Source organism: Eumetopias jubatus, unplaced genomic scaffold, assembly GCF_037043125.1.
Source record: "Eumetopias jubatus isolate StellerSeaLion01/CBP00866 unplaced genomic scaffold, mEumJub1_p1.0 scaffold_12, whole genome shotgun sequence".
Lineage (NCBI taxonomy): Eukaryota > Metazoa > Chordata > Mammalia > Carnivora > Otariidae > Eumetopias > Eumetopias jubatus.
In genome coordinates this window covers 112,027,180-112,035,106 of record NW_028274818.1, presented here as the reverse complement: position 1 = coordinate 112,035,106, position 7,927 = coordinate 112,027,180, and the positions used below count along the sequence as shown (strand labels likewise).

At 55.7% G+C, this 7,927-nt stretch overlaps 1 pseudogene; it reads right to left on the bottom strand.

Annotated features, from left to right (window-relative positions):
- Window positions 1–319: 319 nt before the first annotated feature.
- On the bottom strand, window positions 320–6,364 carry LOC148162906 (histo-blood group ABO system transferase-like; annotated as a pseudogene).
- Between the last annotated feature and the right edge of the window lie 1,563 nt (window positions 6,365–7,927).

Sequence of the window (7,927 nt, the reverse complement as noted above, 5' to 3'; positions counted from 1 at the left end):
CCCAGCCCCTGCCCCTGCCTGTGCTCTTGTTCCTGCCCCTGCCCCTGTTCCTACTCCTGCCCTGCCAGAGCCACTGTTCCTGACCCAGATCCTACCCTTGCTCCTGTCCCTGTCCATACTCCTGCCAGAGCCGCTGCCCCTTCCCCTGCCCCTGCCAGGGCTCCTGTTCCTGCCCCTGACCCATATCCTTTCCCTGCTCCTGTCCTGGATCCTGTACCTGCCACTACTGCTGACCCTGTCCCTCCCCTTGCCCCTCCCTCTGCACCTGCTCTTACCTCTGTCCCTGCCCCTGTCCCTGCCCCTATCCTGAGCCCTGCCCCTACTCCTGCTGCTGCAGGGCTCCCACTGCCACATCCAGAGTCCACAGCCCTGCAGGGAGAGCACCTTGTACAATCACCCTTAGTTCCATCGCCGGAACCCGAGACCCCGCCCGATTGTTTCATCCCCTCCCCCTGTGTTACTTCTCTCTGGTACATTTTAACTGTTATTTTATCCTTCCATGTCCTATATACTGTTTATTATTTGTTTTAAATAAAATTTCTTCTTTTCAATTGAACACATCATGAGCATTAAGTACATGCCCAACGCTGTGCCACCACACCCCAGAACATTGCCACAGAATATCTCATTCCCCAAAGGAGTCCCCGAACCAGAAGCCCTCCCTGCCCTTTTCTCCCCCAGCTCAGACCCCGGCAACCCTTAAGCTGCTTTCTCTCTCTGTTCCTTTACCTATTCCTGATGTTTCTGGTATTGGAATCACACAATAGGGGCCTTTGTGTCTGCCCCCCTAACTTCAAAGGGGACTCCTTTTCTTCTGTGTTTATTTGTCATAAAATTTCCCTTATTTGATATTGAAATCCCCGAAGGATTACACATCAGATGTAATCAAAGAGGCCACTTTAGGAATTATGGGCACAAACTCAGGGCCGAGACCCTTGGTCCTGCTGGGACCCCACAGCCTGACCCCAGACAGGACAGGGCTGGTTCCTTCTGAGACCCACACAGAAACCAGGGAAATGCAGAAAGCTGGAAGACACACCACAAAGGGCAAAAGCATTGCTCACAACCCAAAGGCAGAGAAAGGTTTCACCTGACTCTGGTCCAAACCACGCTCCCAGTCACTGGGTTCCACAGGGACGGAGACCAAACACAAGCAAGTCCAAGGCGGAAGGATAGGCACGAAGGGAAAATGTGTCAGAGATGCGGGAGCTCCTGGGGAAGGACTCTGGCAAAGGAAACCCTTTGGAGGCAGCGCTGGTCACCCTCAGACTGGCAGGTGTCTGGTCTGGGCACCAGCAGCCCTGGGGAGAACCTGAGGAAGTAGAGGTCCCCTGGAGAGAATGGTGTCAGGCACCCCTGTCTGGGAGAACAGTGAGCAGCATCCATCCCAGGCCACAGGTGCACCCATCCTCAGCCTCGGACTCAGCCCCGGAAACTCTGACTCGGTTTTTCACACACGTATTGTCAGGAGTGTTCATCACAGCGGTGCTGGAGAGAGCAGGGAATGGAACAACACTAATGCCCAAGGAGATGGATGGGATCCACGGTCCCAGTTCTCATGACAGAATGCTCTGCAGCTACTGTCCCGGTGTCATCCGGGGCACAGGATCCGGGAAGCCCCTCCTGAGACCCACCCCTCCTGCCACCCTGCCCCTGGGAACATTGGGAATTGTTTGAGGAGGAGGGGGAGAGGATCCAGGATGACAGCGGGTCCAAGGAGAAGGAAGGTCAGCACTGGGAGGACAGATGGACGTGCCCTGAGCCACCATCCAGGGCCCAGGCTGTGATGCCCTCGGACCTCACCCCAAATCAGGACTCCTGATTTATGGACCCAGCTTCTGTGGATTTACTCCTTCCCTCATTCCTTCTCTCCCCCATTCATTCCCCACCTCCAACCCTCCCTCCCCCTCCCTCCCTCCCTCCAACCCTCCCTCCTTCCACCCTCATTCAGCAGAGGATCTGGGGTCCCTGCTGTGTACTGAGCACTGGGGCTTCATCAGTGAGCACCCCCCAACCCACATGGTCATGTCCACTGTGGGAGGTGACGGGGGCCGTCCTCAGGGTTAGCAGTGGTGATGAGCACCAAGAATCAGCTCCTGAAAACAGAGGCCAGTTGCACAATGCAAAGAATGGAAGACCCATGCTTAGCACTTCCTCTAGAAAAATCTAGTCCTGAAAAGTAATGAAAAGTAAGTATATCCTAGACTTCATGCAATGTGAGTTCTCCTGGCAGGTACCTACTGATTCCTAGAACCAACAAAGAGTAAATCCTCCAGTGTCGACTGGGGTGTTGTGACCCAACTTTTTGGACCAAATGACTGTGTTTCAGCCAACATCTCCAGGGCCTCTGAGTTTTCCAAGGGTCTCTGCAATTCTCTGATCCTTTCATCAACCTCCTTGGGAAGCTCTATCCTGTCATCTTCCTTGTCTTTGCCTCTTCTGGGACCCTTCAATGACTTCCCCGCCAGGGCCACCCCTTCCAGGACTCCCTGTGCTCCCTGGTCTGACACCCACATCCCACACTGGGTCCTGTGAGCCCGGTGCTTTTTGCAAGGACTGTGTCCTCCTTCTGGGGTCACTAGCCATCTCTCTTGCAGTGGCCTGCCTCTTCCTGCGCTGGGTCTCCTCTGAGCAGTCTGTGAGGTCAGACTATGCCCATGTCACGGGCACGGAAGCGAGAGTCCAGAAGGTCCAGACGACCTGCTCCCAGTCCCAGCGTGTGGAGCCTGGGTCAAGGATGGTCCGCGAATAGAGCAAGACTTGGGCCCAGGGAGACTGAGGGGGTATGTGGCACAGTGAGCCTGCAGGAGGAGAGGGAGCACTGTGGGGACCTGGTGCACAGGCCTGCTGGGAGACCACATCTCACCCACAGCAGCTCTGTCCCCAGGGCTGGAGGGTGTCAGGGTAGCCACCCTCCGAGGCTGCAGGCTGACAGTGACTGACAGGAGAGGAGGTGCACCTGATGCAAGAGAGAACCCTGAGGCAGAGAGGCGGGGGCAAGTGCTCCCCCAGCAGCAAGAGGAACTCAGGGTAGCCACCCTCCCAGGCTGCAGGATGGCAATGGCTGGCAGGAGAGGAGGCACCTGGTGCAGGAGAGAGCCCTCAGGCAAAGAGGAGGGGGCTGGCTCTCCCCCAGCAGCAGGTGCACTCGGGCAGGCTGAGGGGACCTCCGTGGACAGCGGTGCCTGCATCTGGGTTCTCCACACAGACCCCCTCCTCAGGCTCAGCACGAGCTTGTCTGGATGGCCTTTGTCCCCCAGATACAAAGTCTGGCCCAGGACCCTCCTCAAGCCCCGACTCCCAATCCTTTGACCTCAGCTCAAGTGACAAGAAATGGCCAATAGTTTAGGTGGGTTTGGGTGCACAGGGACATTTGCTTTTCTGGCCCATGCTGTAATATTGCTGGCATTTAAAGATCTCAGGGCTTTGATTCAAAACCGGTAGGATACCGGGGACCCGAGTCGGGTCTCTGGAAACCTGCCTCTGGACCTTGCAGCCCTCCCAACCCACCAGGTCTGCTCAGAATCCCTATAGGTCACAGACCTACAGTCTTGGCTCCTCAGATGGCCCGGACAATGCACCTTCATAAAGAGATCCTGGTGGGGCAGCAGAACACACTGCGGATTCCAGCAAATCCGCCTCCCAGAAACTGAGGGTACTGCTGGACGAGCTGTCTGAAAACAGCCATGTCAGGGTTCCAGGAAGATACCAGAGGCACAGGAGTAACTGAGGAGCACCTGAAGGTCAGGGAGAGGCAGTCAGGCTTCCAGACATTTCTTCCCTAAAGCTCTTCATTCCTCAGCCTTTTTTCTGGTGATTCTGCTTGGTTTCTATTGCCCCAACTGTTATCCATTGCCTTAGGCAGCAGAGACTGATGTATGCCTTTAAATGTTTTGGACATTGAATGTCTTCCAGTAGCCACTTCACTGCTGGGAGAGTTGGTAACAAGCAAGAAGTCCCAGAGGACTCCAAGGGTCTGGACTTGGTGTTTCCCTCTCCTGAGATGGGGACACCTGTGTGAGGTGCAGGTGGTCACCTGGGGGAGGATGGCGGGCACCTGACGTGGACAGATGGGGTATAGGTAAGGCCCGAGGCTCCCGGGGTATGTGCCTGGCATCCAGACTGAATAGATCTTCAAAGCTGCAGAATGGCTGGGATCATCTTCAGTCTGAGGAGGAAGGTGAAGGGAGCAGAGGGGACTGAGGATGTTCGGCTCAGACAGGAGAGGGCTGAGCCACACTTATGGGGGGAAAGTGGGTCAGGTTCAGGCTCATAGGGACAGACCTGGAGGCCATTATGCCATGTGAAATAAGCCAGTCCCTAAAGGACCGACACCGGACGACCCCACTTGTGAGGGATTGTGAGTATTCCCTTTCACAGAGGTGGAAGAAGCTGCTGGGTGCCGGGGCTGGGGAAGGGGAATGGGGGTTATGGTCTCGTGGGTAGAGGTTCAGTTTGGGATGATGAAAACATTGTGCTGATGGATGGAGGTAGACGGTGTAGAACAGGGAATATACTTATTGTCACTGATACACGCTTCATGGTATCAGCTGTATGTCCATTATACCACAATACAAAAGAAATGAGTCATGAAGTCAGGGCCATCACGAGTCCCTGGAGGGCCCAGGAGCAGGGAGCCTGTATCTTAGTTCTCGCTCTCATACTCTGCCGCTTGTTGGGTGACTGAGCTTAGTAAGTGCTTGCTAAGACACAGGGCAGGCAGCTGGTCCAGAGAAAGTGCACAGGTGCAAACCCACTGGTGGGCACTGAGCAATCCCAAGGTGATGCGCATCCAGACAGAGCGAATGCCCACATTTCATAAACACCAGCACAGAAATAGTCATTTAAAACCAAGTCAGGAACCTTATATAGCCCAGAGGGCTCCACGCTCCTGGAGGCCGAGCTAGTGGCCACGGCCAAGGCCTCTGGTGGTGAGGGCACTGGGGGTCTGGGAGGTGGCTCGGCGCACCCCTGACCCTGAAGCCCCATGGCCACGGTGAGGTGTAAGGACTGGGAGGGAAGACCCGGTCAGCACCCGTTCTGGCTCCATGGCTGCTACAGGGCTGCTCCCAGCCCCAACAGGAGATGTCTGTTTAGAACCATGGAGAAAACCTTTTCCCTCAATTGTTCTTTTAAGATGGTTGCTTAGCATTGACACAGAAAAACATCCGATATAAAACTGGAGCCGTTCTGAGCTGCAAAGGACCCGGGAATGATCAAAATGTAGTGACCGCAAAGAGAGGACCTTGTGCCCCAGGCAGGCCTCCTGTGCGCAGGGCTGGTTAGGGCGCTGGTGTGCCCGTGCAAGCAGTGCTGGGCTCCACAGTTTCCCTGAAGGGAACAGAAGTAGGAATCTGCTCTGACCGCTCTGCTCAAGGCAGCACCCCCTGATGGAGATGGGGGCAGCCCCTCGTGACGTCCAGATATCCTGGGGATTCTTGGGCACAGCTACAAATCTCAGCTTCTCCATGACAGGGGCCAGCCCATCAGCTGCGGGTCTCACAGGTCCTTCAGGGGACAGCCCAATACCGCAGGTCCCACAGCTCCTCCAGGGACAGCCCCTCATGAGTTCTGGGTGCCCTGTTGATTCTGGGGCACAGCCATGGTTCTCAGCTTTTTCATGACCCGGGGAATGATGGGGGGGCCAGCCCAGCAGCCATGGGTCCCACAGGTCCTCCGGGGACAGCACCTTGGTGGGCCTGCGTCCCAGCAGGTACCTGTTCAGGTGGCTCTTATCGGGCCACACAGCCTCAATTCCATTGGCCAGTTGACGACCATCGCCCGGTGACAGGCCGAGGTCATTCGGGGAAACTCCACCACCAGTTCCCCAAAAAAGGCCCCCATGTAGTAAAAGTTGCCCTGGTACCTGGGGATGTGGGTTGGGACTGTGGCCTGCGCTCATAGCTAAAGTCCTCATGGGCTGCCCAGTAGAAACCGAGGTGTGCGGTACCAAAGAGGGGAGACAGGATCTCCATGCCCACATGTTCCCAGAACTTCATTCCCGCATCCACGTGCACGCACACCAGGTCTTCCACGTCACAGAGGAAGCGCTGCTCGCGGAAGCGTCTGATCATCGCTATGTGCCACATGGACACATCCTGCCAGAGCAGGATGCCGCGGACCTCGACAACCACCATCCTCTGGCCCTCCCAGAGTGGCCCACGGGGCACAGCAACCAGCTGGTCGGTGAAGATGTAGTAAGTGACCCTGTGTCCTCCATGAGGACCACCACCCTCCGGCTTACCTGGAAGGGGACTCGGGGCCCGGCAGCTGGCTGATTGGTGAAAACCTAGTAGGTGACCCCATGCCCCACCATGTAGTGTTTCTCTGCTATCTGCAGGAACAGCTCCAGGAAGACCACGCATCCACAGGGGGAGTGGACAGGGCAGGAAGAGGGTCACTGCCAGAGGCTGGCAGCAGGACACCAGAGTTGGGGGCCTTGGACGTGTGCAACTTCTTCATGGGGGAAGGCCCTGGGCTCCTTTAAGGAACATCCACCTCCTGACCTTCCTGAGGGAATCTGCCAGCAGGACCTCCCTAATGTCTGTTCCCAGAGATGGGGGCCATCAGCAGCCTGTCTTCCAAAGGGCAGCCTGAGGCTTCGGAGGCTGGAAACCCATGCAGCCCCACAGTCAGCATGCTGGAGCCTGGAAAACTTCCCCTGTGCTGAGCTCCTGGGCAAACCCTGCAGGTGCCCTCCACTGGCCGCCCCCCTGCAGATCCCATCCCCACCTTCCAGGAAGGAAGCACCTTTGGGCACAGCCCTCATTTCTTTGTCTTACAGAGGGGCTAGAATCAGCAGGGCCTACCACCTGTCCCATTTTGCTTTGAGTGGGCTGCCGCTGGCCCCCACAGACCTGTCTCCACTTCCTGTAGGCTCCTCCCTGGAAGACTGCTGGGCATCCTGCTGACAAGGTGCTCAGTAAGCCACTGGTATTCCTAGGAGGGGTCACCCTCAAACTCTGCCACATCAGGAATCAGGTCCAGCCTGTGGACAGGGAAGGCAAAAGTCAACACCAAGAAGAAGAGGGGGCTTGCTTAGGCCCCAGGCTTGAATCCAAGGGTGTAAGCTTCCAGGTCCAGGTCTACATCTCCCTGGCCCCCAAGGGTTTAAAGTCTTATCCAACCACGTCCCATGGCTGGTCCCCCTTTAAGGGTACTACCTGCTCCGCCCTGTGAGGACAGCAGTTCCCCCATTATCAAGTGTGGTGAGCCCCTCTGAAACTGATGTTTTTGCATAGGCACTAAGGCTACTTCCCTGGGCGTGCCCCATACCAGGAAGGTTTGTAAATCACTCACACTGGGAAGGCGGGCACTACATTGAAATAGGGGATAACCACACTCAACCAGCAGACATGTGTCAGGTCACCAGAGGGCAAGTCCAGACCCAGCCAATGGGGGAAGATGTCAGATATGAAGCAAGGGGAAGGAAGAGTGATCCTGGCAGAGGGCACAGCAAAAGCAAAGGCTTGTAGTCAGGGCCAGGGCACATGTGGGATGACCACACACTTGGGTGGCCCACAGAAGGGTGGCTGTGGTGGAAGAGATGAGGCTGGAGAGGACGGGCATGAGGGGAGCATACCACAGAAAGGCCCAAAGGTTATGTTCCGAAAATATCACTCTAGTTACCAGAGGAGAATGGGCTCTGTGCAGCAGAGGACAGGGTGACCCTAAGCCTCACCCTAATCCCTAACTCCTAACCCTAACCCTATCCACTATTACCAAACCCACAAATCAGCAAAATGCATTCCTGTACCTTTCTTAATATAGATGTAAGAAGCTAGATCAGAAGAATTGCAAAACCAAGAGCTCATAAATAGACTGTGCACCCTAAGCAAGTGGCTCTGCACAAACACCTCAAAGGTTATTCAATAGAGTGAAACAAGCAATGTTATACAGCACAATGAATTTTTAAATAAAAACATGT